Source organism: Stegodyphus dumicola, chromosome 3 (assembly GCF_044657685.1).
Source record: "Stegodyphus dumicola isolate Sdum_Otavi_A_Nest chromosome 3, ASM4465768v1".
NCBI classification, from domain to species: Eukaryota; Metazoa; Arthropoda; class Arachnida; order Araneae; family Eresidae; genus Stegodyphus; species Stegodyphus dumicola.
Window position 1 is genome coordinate 114,329,928 of NC_140770.1, and position 13,047 is coordinate 114,342,974.

Sequence of the window (13,047 nt, forward strand, 5' to 3'; positions counted from 1 at the left end):
AAGAGCATATTGCCCTGTATACTACGGTAAAAAATTCGTGTGTTACGATATTTCAATGCTATTCATTGTCCATACATGTAGTTAAGACCTTGTCCTTTCATCTGTATATGTTACATTTTCCAACCGGACTGGTATCTTCAAGAAAAAAAATAGGTGCCATGACTTTTGCCCCAACCTACGTAATTTTTAAGCTCTAAGAAATTTTTTTTGTTAAAAACATATTGTTTACATTTCAGCCAACTGAAATGAAATCTCAGTTTCAAAAGATCTCAATAAAATTTTATTAATATTGTTAACTTTAATCTCCGTTATCAATCTCAGGACGGCTAGGGGTAAGTCGGGCTTTCTCTTTTCATTCAATCAATCTTGCATTTTATAAATGCTTTATTATTACAATAAATATATGCATATATACATATCATTGCGGAACATTCTTAACATTAATCCTATTCTCTCGCTTCCCGATTCTCGATTGATATCGTGCGCCCCCTATCGGCGGCTTTTCTACAATGCCACCTATCGGCTGATAGCATTCGGCTATTCTGACCTGACAATCGTCCCGATTGTTCGGAGTACAAATCAATTTTATAAATAATACATTTTTCTACTTCAACTCTTATACACAATACTTAACATACATATTACTAATACAATAAAAAGAATACACGTTATACTAAAATTTGATATGATAATAAACTTACTAAAATATTTTCACATATTTTTATACATTAGCATAATAATCGAAAATTTTCCGTAAATCATTACTAAATACGTGATATATATGAAATAACTCAATTTTTTTCAGTCCTAAAATGATTCAAAACAAATGCACTAAAGTCTTTCAGCTAATGTTCAAAAGTTCAAAGTCAATTAATGTTCAAAAGTTCAAAGTTTCTAAAGTTTTCTATCAGCAAACATACCTAGATAAACATACACAGAAAGAAAAAAAAAAGGAAAGATCTCACCTTAATCACAGGGGAGAGCACTTCCGTCAGTCCTTACGAACAGATCTGATTGGATTCTGTCGAGGAATTAAGCTTGATAACTGGTCATAATCTTCATCATCGCCGTCGTCATCATCACCGTCAGAGCTGGGATCGCACCTCCATGGCTTCAGCTGGCTCACATGAGCAGTGGTAGTGAAGTAGCGACCTCGATTCTTCGCTTCTAGGTGAGTTATTCTGTAGGTATCGCTAGGTAATATTTCAGTTATTATAAAGGGCCCTCGATATTTTGGCTGTTGTATCTCTCAATAGAATTCTAAAAGGTAAAAAGAAATCTCTTACCTTTTCTTTCACTCGGGAGCCGAGCTTTTTGCATTCCAAATTCTTATTCGATGAAATATCTAAATAATTCCAAGCTTTTGCATAAAGACTGACACTTCAGTATAAATAAAGATATTATATTTAGATACATTTATACATTTTATATACAATTATTAGGTTACATAGAAATTACGCGCTCTCCATCTAACAGTCATTCAAGTTCCGTTTAGAGTTCTAACTACGTTCTCACGTAAGATTCTTTTCGAGTTTAGATGTAATGGGGCTGATAGTTTGGAGTTTAGATGTGGTGGCGCTGATAATCCTGAGTTTAGATGTAACATCGGCTGTGTTTGGGTAAGTTGACCTGTAGCCTTAGGAGCACATCTTATCAGGATCAATGCCCTTCTAACCTTCTTCGGGAACATGCAAGGACCTGACTCGGAACAGAGAGCTTACTAAAGCTATGTTCAAAACTGTGGGAAGTAAACAGGATACACAAGAAGGGTATACAAAACCCTTTATTTTTCTCTATTTACAATGACTTCCGAACTTCGGAATACACCGACCCGCTACTTGGGGTCAAAACGTAAAAGTATAAAAATAAAAATAAACTCTAATTTAACTTTAGAATAATAAACGTGGAAGATTGGCCTTATATTAACAGGAAGCGTATGTAGTACAGAGAACTGTGAACACTACAATACGTTTAAAATTTATCAAAAGGATTAAAACCTCTGGCCTGGAAGGCAACAAGCAACTGCGTAACTACTAAGGTAAGCGGCCTGCTTCGACTCACTGCTTCCTCTCTCTCGCTTGGCAAAAAGCCACAACTTAAGTACTTGGCGTTCGCCAGACAAATTTTGCATAAATAAGTTAACGCTTTTAATTCTGGCCGAAAGTAGAAAATAAGAAGTGATAGTAAAGATTTAAAATAAAATAAACGTTAGTAAAACTTAAGATCCTTACAATCTCATCACAACTATTTCTCCTTGCTCGAATATTAGTGTACGACACCTCTTCCCATCGAATCTCTTTTTCATTTTCACTTGCTGTACCTCAGTTCTTCCTCGCGCTTGCTCTTGGATTTCTCGCGGATCTTTCCATGCATCTGAATCTTCATCTGCTAACTTCCTAAGTATTCCATCATTAAATCTGGGAGAATACCCATGTAGCATTTCAAATGGAGTCTTATTCGTAGTTTTGTTTACCATGCTGTTAAGATTTCTTTCTCTCTTTTACTTTTTAATCCCAATCTCTGTGTTCTTTATCCATCAAACTTGTCATTATCGTTCCTAAAATTGTTCTGTTGACGCGCTCTACCAAACCATTGGCTTGGGGTTTTTGGTAGAATTCAAAGTATGATGTATTCCGTTATCTGTACAGTACTGCTTAAATTGGTAGGAAGTAAAACAAGATCCTCTATCACTTATTATTCTTTCCGGTAGTCCAATATCATTAACAAAATTCTTCAAAGACTGTAAAACATTTTTAGCACTAGTATTCTTAACTCCAAAAATTCTCACTAAACTAGTCATGTTATCAATTATCGCTAATAGTTTTTGATTACCTCTCAAACTCTTTACGAAAGGACCCAAGTGCTCCATGTGAACAATAGCAAACGGTCTTTTACCAGGTTTTATGGGATGTAATAGTCCTTGTTACTTGCCACCTGTCGCTTTATTCATAAGGCGCTCAATACATGCTGATATGTGTCTTCGTACGTATCGTTTCATGCTTGGGAACCAATATAATTCCTTAATTTTGCTAACTGTTCTATCCACAGAAAAGTGACCAAATAAATCATGGAATTTCACCACTACACTCTTCCTCATGCTTTTTGGAATCACATAGAGTAGTCTCTCCTTTCCATCCACTACGGCTTTCCAAAACAGTCTATTCTTCTTAAACACGTAATTTATAATTATTTTTTTCTCCTCAGCAGTTCGTTCCTCTTGTTTCTTTTTGAAAATTTCGATAATTCTTTTCAGATCTTGGTCAGCATGTTGTATCATTAGTATTTGCTCTTCTTCGGTTAGGAACTGCCAAACTTCAAAATTTTCAGCTATTCTCGTAATCGTATCATCAGCTTCTGATACAGGACCTCCGCTCAAACCATCAATATGTGACAGTCTTTTTCCTGACCTATGCTTTATCTCAAAATCGTATTCTTGAATCAAACTACAACCAACGGGCTACTTGAGGATTTGTAGTCTTCTTCGCATTCATATATATTAGAGCTTGATAGTCAGTAATAATTGCAAATCTTATGCCGATTAAGAACTGTCTTAACCTGTCCAACGTCCATACGATGACCATTAACTCCAATTTGCTGGAATTATACTTTTTCTCTGCTTCTGTTGTTTTCTTACTGACGCAATAAACAAGATGCCATTTCCGATCTTCATCAGGTTGCATTAGCATTCCACTCAAACCTTCTGCACTTGCATCACAATGGACTTCAGTATCTGCATGCGGTTGATAGTGGGCTAATACGGGCTTACCAGTCAGTTGTTTCTTCAATAGTTCAAACGACTTCTTTTGTTCTTGCTTCCACTCGAAGTCTCGGTTCTTCTTTGTCAATCTGGTCAATGGTTCGCTCTTTAACGCATACTTCGGCACAAATCGTTTGAAAAATCCAGTCAGGCCCAAAAATCTTCGCACTTCGTGCACATTCTTTGGTTCTGGAAATTCTGTTATGGCTTTTATTTTTCTAGATCCCGGTCTAATACCATCTTCCTTTATAATAAAACTTAAGAAACCTACTTCTCTTTTCCCAAATTCATATTTAGATAATTTCAAGGTTAAATTTGCTTTTCGTAGGCATTCTAATACTTCTTTTAATTTGAAAATCATCTCTTCCCAAGATTTTGCAGAAATAAGTATATCATCCATATAACACAACACCTTAGTATTCAACAAATGGCCTAGGACATATGACATTAGGCGCTGCAACTCAGCAGGAGCATTTACTAACCCAAATGTCATCCTTTCGAACTGTCCTGTTTCATCTGGAGTAATGAACGCCGTCTTCAATTTAGCTTCTTCACTTAAGGGTATTTGCAAATAGCCATGGGCTAAATCCAGAGTAGTGAAAATTTTACGTCCTCCTAAACATTCTAAAAGATCATCTATTCGAGGCAAAGGGAACGTATCCTTTATCGTATCCTATGTTCATAACTGGGACTGTTACCGTACCATTTGTAACCTCCATTACTGAATCCGGACTTCCATGCTTGCTTTGAAATAAAATCAGTCCATTATTTATATATGGGGCTACAGAATGCACAAAGTTTATCGTGATATTTTTTATTTCTATTGGTTTCTCAGAATATAATTTAATGTGTTTATGCTCCGTTTCGTTTATCAATTGCGCGAATGGAATTATTAGCATACCATATATTAAACGAATCCCCTATTTTCCCATAAGATCCCATATGCCAACATCTGATCGTTCAAAATATCTCTCCCAATAATTAGGTCATACGGCTGTACTTCATCATTTACGATAAAAAAATTCGCGGTTGTTTGGATTTCGCCGATTCGAAGTGAAACATGAACTTTTCCCAAGGTCGTTGTAGATGCGTGATTTACGCTCCCGATTCCAAACAATTGTTTTGTTTCCGGTTGCAATGGTAATCGTAATTTCGAGAAGATCGAAAATCTTAATAGACTGACAGCGCTTCCAGTATCAATTAAACATTCGATCGGTTCACTGTCGTTAATTATTGCTTTCTTCAAATACTTTGAAATGTCAGATAATCCGTCATGATTCATCGCGACACTATTTTGATCTTTCATTTTGTCATTCTTCATTTCTTCGCTACTCTCTGTCTGACGCGGGAGGCATTTGGCATCACAAATCAAGCTAGAATGTTTACGCTTAAATGTCGTGCAGCGCTCTTTTGATTTACATAAGCGGACCATGTGAAATTTTTGGAAACATAGAAAACATCTCCCTTCTAATTTCTGTTCGCGTTCCTTATCACAATTTTCGGAACTGTGCTCAGAATTATTGCAAAAAAATGCAAATTTTCTGAAATGTGCTCAGTGCGGTTGCGTTAGGAATCTTGCTGCTTCCCTTTAAACTTCTGCAATCTATGCCCCTTTTCCGAAAATTTATTAACTGACAGTTTACAGTCTACGCTTTTAACTGATTCATTATTTTACCTTGTTTGTCGAAACAGAAATGTTCGTTCTCGCGTTCCTATTTCTCTTCTAAGAAATTTTAATAATTCTGTTGCATTCCAAGAATCGTCTTTTTCATGCTGTCTATAAAAATCTAGCACAATGGAATCTGGAATAAGTTTGGTTAGTAATGGAAACAACAAACTTCCATATGAATTCATTTCAACACCAAGAGTTTGTAAACCCCGTACTTGGATTTCTATCGTATCGTATAACTCCCTTAACTGTTTTAAATACGAAGCTGATTTTACTGCATTTAAATTTGACAAATGGTTAATATGAGATTTTACAATAATTTCTTTTTTCCCGTATCTTCCTTTAAGCAATTCAACTGCTAAATCATAATTATTTTCCGATACCAATAGTCCTTGAATACTAATTAAGGCTGGTCCTTTCAAGAGAGCTTTAAGATAATTATATTTATCTACCTTTGATAAGCGTTCGTTACTGTGAATCGCATTATCAAACTGTGACCAAAATTCCTAAAACTTCTCTAAATTACCCTCAAACGGTTCTACATGAATTTTCGGCAAATTTATTCTTGGTTTGTCTGGTTTACTATTCGAAATAAGTGAAGAATTATTCTTCAACGCCAAATCTGCCTTATTTCTATCTGAATTCTAAAGATAATTATTAACTTTCGATTTCGCGTAGATGATACGTTCTCTGCATTCCTGATTATTCTCGACTTCTGTTTCCAGATCAGATACTTCAGGGATTAAATTCTCAATTTGTAGATCTAACTTAAATATCTGATCTGCTTTTTCTTTTAGATTCATATCACATTCTTCTAATGATTTTGTATCTACAATATCCTGTTCTAATAATTCACATATTCTGTTAATTACTTGTGTTGTTAACCTTCTTAAAGTTTTACCTTTCCATTTTGCTTTATCTAAAGCTTTCTTTGTATTCTGATCCATAATATTACCTAATAATATAATTCTATACTTCTAAATTCTATTATAAATATTCTACAGTTCGCATGCATTCAAATCTTTAAAAACGAAACTTATCCCTTCTTCGACGTTCTTGGTACGCGAATCATTCAATGCGTGCTTGCATCAATCATCCCGCTTCTGAAATGTTAGCTTTAATCTCCGTTATCAATCTCAGGACGGCTAGGGGTAAGTCGGGCTTTCACTTTTTATTCAATCGAGATAAGTCTTGCATTTTATAAATGTTTTATTATTACAATAAATATATACCTATATACATATCATTACGGAACATTCTTAGCATTAATCCTATGCTCTCGCTTCCAGATTCTCGATTGATATTGTACGCCCCCTATCGGCGGCTTTTCTACAATGCCATCGATCGGCTGATAACAATATGGATAGATAAAATGAAATGCCAGGTATGAAAAACACTAGTGTGCAAAATTAAGAGAATCTGCTTATTAATTCGAATTTCTGAAATTAGGAGACAGATTTTAATGAAATTTGGTATGAATATGCATTTATAAAAGAGGAAGAGATGAACAGTTCAAAACGCATTTTGTGTAAGCATCGTTAAAGTTCATTCTGCAGGAATTACCAAAATTCAGTTTGTGATACTGAACTCAAAATGGGTCTAATATGGGGTATAATTCACTCTAACAGTCCGACATTGTCGAGTAGCTTGACGTCATAGTGGGCAATTTAGGAATCTTTGTGGCAATGTATCCCACTCTTACGGTAAGGCAATTTTCAATTCCGGGATGATTCTCGGAGGCGGATGGGGCCAGATGAAATTATTCTCCTAAGAGCGTTCCTATGGAGGTAGGAAGTAAGAAGGAGAGGCCATAACAGGGTTTCCCCACAACACTGCTTTAACGTACTGGCGACCCCTTCGTAGTGACCAAAGAATTCAGTGACTTACCATTAAAATCAATGGATTTTGACACGATCGCATGTAAATATTTTGTAATTACATCTTAGATATACAAATAAATGCACATATCTTCTTTTTCTACAATATTTCAGTGTCCTAAGTATGTGATAAGAATAAATTTTTAAACAACATTTCGTTCTGACCGGAATTAAATGCTATACTTTTCACAGAACAGTTTGCTCAGAACAGTTTAATTTAAATGAAATATTTTTACAAGATTTTGTTAATTACATTAGGGAAAAATAAGGTAATTCGATTTTATTCGGTTAAGGAATACAAAAATTAAGATCAAAGTTTATTGTATTATTAATATTAAAATTATGCACTATTTCTTTTCAATTTATGCAGCTACTTCCTAAATTTTTTTCTTAAATATGACATGATTTTTTAGCTTCTAAGGCATCTTTTAAATAAAAAATATCTAAGTGAATTTATAATTAATGCTTTGGTACATTTCAAATTAGAGCACCTTTTATTTTAATCGTGAAATACTTTAAATATTGGTGCTCATTTCTATTCTCAGAATTCATTTTCCTTCCTCGGAATATTTCTGAAAGGGAATAAAAAAAAGGATTTTTATAAATATTATTTAAAACCTGTAATTGAGTTATTAAAAATGTAAGGGAATAATTCTTTTAATTATACTTAAATTTTTACCCTTAATTTCAACAACACATGTTCTAAAACTCTTCTTTACTACTTGCTTAAGTACGCATCTCATAGGATTTGCTTTACAATACCTTTTAACAAATTCCTTTCCAGTACGAACACTTCCAGCTTAAATAGTTTTATAAACATATTTGTCAAGAGGATTTCATTTATGTTTATAATTCAGTGTTAAGGTTATTATATAATTAGATAATATTTATAATCATTATAAATTTAGATACATTTAATAATTCGATTTCTTCGCAGTAACTTTCACAAGAGTTTTTGAATGAATAAATCCTTCATTTCAGATGCATTTTTAAATAATTTAAGAAATATTTTCGTGTTTTGTTAAAGGCAGATACATGGGTTTTGCAAGCATATGCATAAATATCATGCATATTTCATATTTTTCATTTTCGGCATGTGCAAATCGTTAATTTTTGTGCATTCACTATGCGTTCGAAACATAAAATAAAAAAAGCGAATACCCTATCAAGGGTATCGAAAGACGTATAAAATTTTAAAAGTACCATAAGGTATTTTTAATTTTCTAAGTATAACCTTTTTTCTAAAATGTAAGTTCAACAGCTTATAATTTTATAAAACAAATTTATAATCAAAATCGCTGTTGTTAGTTATCGAAAAATAACCAAAATTTGTCGTAAATGTCATTATACCATACAAATTCCACACACAGTGAATATATACATCACACAATGAATGTTTCTTTTATGCGGAAGTGTCCCTTTTTTCGACTTATACAAAAGCTTCGTGTGTTGAAATACTCTCAGAGCGCTAGGAAGCTTCTGAATGTAAATAAAAAACACCCCATCTGGAGACCGAAGCTTCGGAGCAATGCTTCACTCCTTACTTTCTCACCTCCATGAGAGCTCCAGACATGCTCTATGTGGTTAAGGTTAAGAGATCTGGCTAGCTATTTCACACAGCGAATATACTCACTTTTCAGGTAATCATCGAGCAGCTGACCCCTATGTGGACGAGCTTTGGTGTCCATTAACATAAACCCAGGACCAACGTCGCCTCTGAAAACTCGAACATAGGGCTCTAAGATCTCCTCTCTATACCTCGTAGCAGTTATTGAGCCTTTGTGCAGGGGTGTGAATGCAACATGCTTGCCCAAACAATTACACCTTCATCACAGTAATGAACCTTATCCCTGATAAGGGAGGGATGGTAGGTTCTTTCCAGGTTCTTTCCAGATAGAGTTACGCTGAGAATCAATGTTTAGCTTGAATCCCGAGTCATTTGTAAAACGCACAGTGCTCCTCTCAAATCTGAAGACTGATATCTTCTTGTTTGCCGATTTCATATCATTAATTACGACCAGTCAACTACACTCACTTGATGTGTCTATTAGCACACCGTTTAAAGACAGAATTCTCTTGTGAAGTATGATAAAATAGAGAAGGTCATCTTTGCAACTATACCACAGTTTAGTTTTCAGTCTTGGAAAGAGATATCTCTGAAGACTATTAAAAATGTCTTTTTTGAAAGGCGGCATTGCTAATGACTTCAATGGCACTAAGGATCATATGTTCTGATGAAGCACTGAATACGAGAATTCAAATTCTGAAAATTAAGCTGTTAAGATTTTTTGACATACATATTATAAATTGTTTTATTTTTTTAATTTTTCAATTTTAAAATCTTACTGCACTTCAATTCGAAGGTAGCTATTTCTTATCATGCTTTCTAGTTTCCCAATTTTAAAACATTGCTTCGGCTAAAATTTGCAGTAATACGGTATTTATAACACATCTTTCCCATAGTGGAAGCTAATGCTTTGCTCCACAGTGTAGCTAATGCATTTTAGATTGCAAAATGGTAAGCGACTTAAACCGAAATGCATATGAAGTTTTAGGCATTAATATAGACTCTTTATATCTGCACAGCTTATTAATAGAGGTTTGATGCATGTATAAAGGTATAGAAATAATTTCTACACACATGGTTATCAAAGAAAACGGATCTGTCTTCTATGGAGACAAATTCTCATCTGTCTCCCAAATCTAAATTCGTTATTTGAAAATAATGCCAGATACTGATTAAATCTCATCAGTTATTATAATTAAATCAAGCGTTAAATTTTGTGTCTACAATATTTATAAATAATTTTAGTTTTTCACCATCTTCATTAAAATTATTTTAAAACTGTACCTCGTTTAAATTAAAACTGTACCTCGTTTTTGCATACTTTCATCAAAATGTACATAACTGAGTTTCGATGCTTCCTATTTAAAGCAAGAGGACTGCCAGCGGCTGAGCGACAAAACCACTGATCTTCTTTAGCTCAATCTGTGTTTAGATTCCTAGGAACCGAAGGACTGCATAAAGGTGTCGAGCCTTTTCCCTTCTGTAAGTTTCCTCCAGTTTATTCAAACCATCAATCTAGGAAGGCATTCCTTACCTTAATCAGATAGACTTCGACTGAATCATAAATCAACCTACTTAAAGTGGCCGCCACGTAAGTATTTGGTGATATTTTAATTCTGCAGGTTAGGGAATGGACGATTAAATTTGCCCCTGTGAACGACTAAACGCGACGGTCACTTTAACAGTAACGTACTAAAAGAAGTCTTACTGGATAACCCAAATATTTTACACCTGAATTATAAAGTATTTTATCCTCCTTTCCTCATGCCTTCGTGGTGAAATTAGAAGCATTCTCAAAGCGTATTTGAGAGGTGTGGAGTTCGGGTTCTGCTAGCGCATTGCACATTTTTCACCCCTCCTGCTTCATAAAACTCTAAAGACTGTCTATATAGTAATTTTCTATATACTTGATCTAACGTTTGGTGCATTCTCTACTCATATTTTATATTCTTCTCTCATATGAAAAGCACATGCAACGGCGATTTTTTTTAAATTATGTAAACATATATTCCTTTCATTTCATCTCAAATTGTAAAAAAGGATTATTTATCTAAAAGAAAAATATTTAATTCTGATTCATCTAAAAGATTATTTATTTCTGAATCTAAAAATTTGGAAATAATAAAGCTAACTAAATAAATAAATGAAAATAAATATCAAAGATTTTTTTTTCAACTATCGGGACCAGACTCAAAAATGCATGCATGTATGCATGTATGCGTGCATATGTGTGTGTGTATAAGCATACATATATGTACGTACATACATGCATTTGCATGGAATAACACATACATACAAACATGCATGCATACATACATATTTTTGCACCCAGTCCCCGTAACAGATAAGTACCGGATCAAAAGCAAGGGCATGGATTTAGTTTCGTTTCTGAAGAACATTTATATGGTTTTTAACTAATTTAATATGTGCATTATATTTATTGATATTGAAATTAGCTTCTTTTTTACAACTCATGCACTGGTTGTTGCCAAAAGAAATTTACGGTCGCATAAGTTTGAGAACGTCATCCAGACATAATAAAATATCAGTGTTCATTTACCCACTTTCTAGATGCAAAACGATTCAATAGAATGCCAAATTCAGATATGAGTTGTTTTTTACAATAAAGAATGAATTTTTTTTTATTTTGAAACCATTATAGTGTACATTAAATTAAACCGAAAATGGAAGAACAACTATTACAGATTTTATTATAAGAAGTCGGTCATTGATATTTATTTAATGTATCGTATTTCAAACACATCTAACAAAGAATCTAAAAATAAGCTATAAATTACTAACTTTATTTTCGTTCATGTGATCGAGCAATTTTTTGAATTTTCTCAAGTCGCGATATTGTTTTTGCACTGGGGTTCAACATGCGAAGTATGGATGGAGTTTCTTCTTCTTCATACCACCGATCAGAAAAGTACACAGCCCGGAGTCGACAGTTTGCATAAATCTGTATACCCAAACATTCAACGAAATCAGTTTTGTATGCATTTTGAACGAAACGTGGGAGATCGATCTGAAGTCTGTTCCATCCATCATCTAGAGCCATTGGCATGTGGCATAATAAGGGCGTAACCTTTGTTGTAGATTGACAGTTGCTGGCACGAAATCTTCTCTTGGTATTTTTGCTGTCTAATACTTCAAACTCAATGCAGAAAGGAAGCTTTAAGTACTTAACCAAGAGTGTCAAATTAGGTAATCGTATTCCAAGGGCCTTTCTAGGATTATTGGGTATGTAAATGCATGTGGCGCAAAAGTGAACGGCAGTGATCTCGAAGACGAGTGTTTGTATATCATCATCTGTAATTCGTCTTATGCAGCCATTTCCTTTCTTGCCCCATATCATCAGAGGGTTTAGGCCGCTACCTATTAATAGAGGTATGATTTTACACTGCAATTTATTTCTAAACATTAAGCCAAATATATGTTGGTAGATTTATTGTCATAATGAAAAGGAAAGGTACTTTGTTGAGGTTTGAAACTTACTACATGCCGTTGCCAAACCAGATTCTCCCAATAATTTTTGCAAAATTTTGTAGCTTGTGTTAAAGTTTTTTCAATTTCGTGAAAAATTATATGCCAAATACATTGCACGTTCTTTCACAATCATCTTCTTTTAAAAACCTTGGTTTATATATTGCAATTGTGATCATCTGCTTATTAAGTTTTTATTTATTTTAGTAAAAGCACGTTAGCTTTAGGTAAATAACAATGATATTTTATTAATATAACGTGTGAAGAGCAACAACATTTAATTGCCTTTTATTTGTGCTCTAAAAAGAATAATCTTTCAATTTAAGTATTAGAATGCTGGATACTATATTCTCCGGACTTGTCTGGAATATTACATGCTGTAAATAAAAATGTCTGTATATTGAAATATATAATGTGTAATTGCTCTTTATTAAAAAATTTCTTTTGTGGAGCCTTTTTCTTTTGGCTTTAAAGTTAGCTAGTTTAGTAGCAAAGAATTCGGTGAATTTTCGGATCGCATCTTATACTTGACATCCACCTTCAGGATTTAACCGACATTTATTAATAGAACCGACAAGTTAACCGATCGTCGAAGTTAACCGACATTTATTAATATAGTTTTAAATGCTGATGTTTCTGGCTAAATTTTATTTTTCATGCTTACGTCTACTCTAGTTCACAAATTACACGT

The 13,047-nt window shown here is 33.9% G+C and overlaps 1 pseudogene; it reads right to left on the bottom strand.

Annotated features, from left to right (window-relative positions):
* Nucleotides 1–11,673: 11,673 nt before the first annotated feature.
* Nucleotides 11,674–12,228, bottom strand: LOC118188590 (cilia- and flagella-associated protein 20 pseudogene; annotated as a pseudogene).
* Nucleotides 12,229–13,047: the final 819 nt, after the last annotated feature.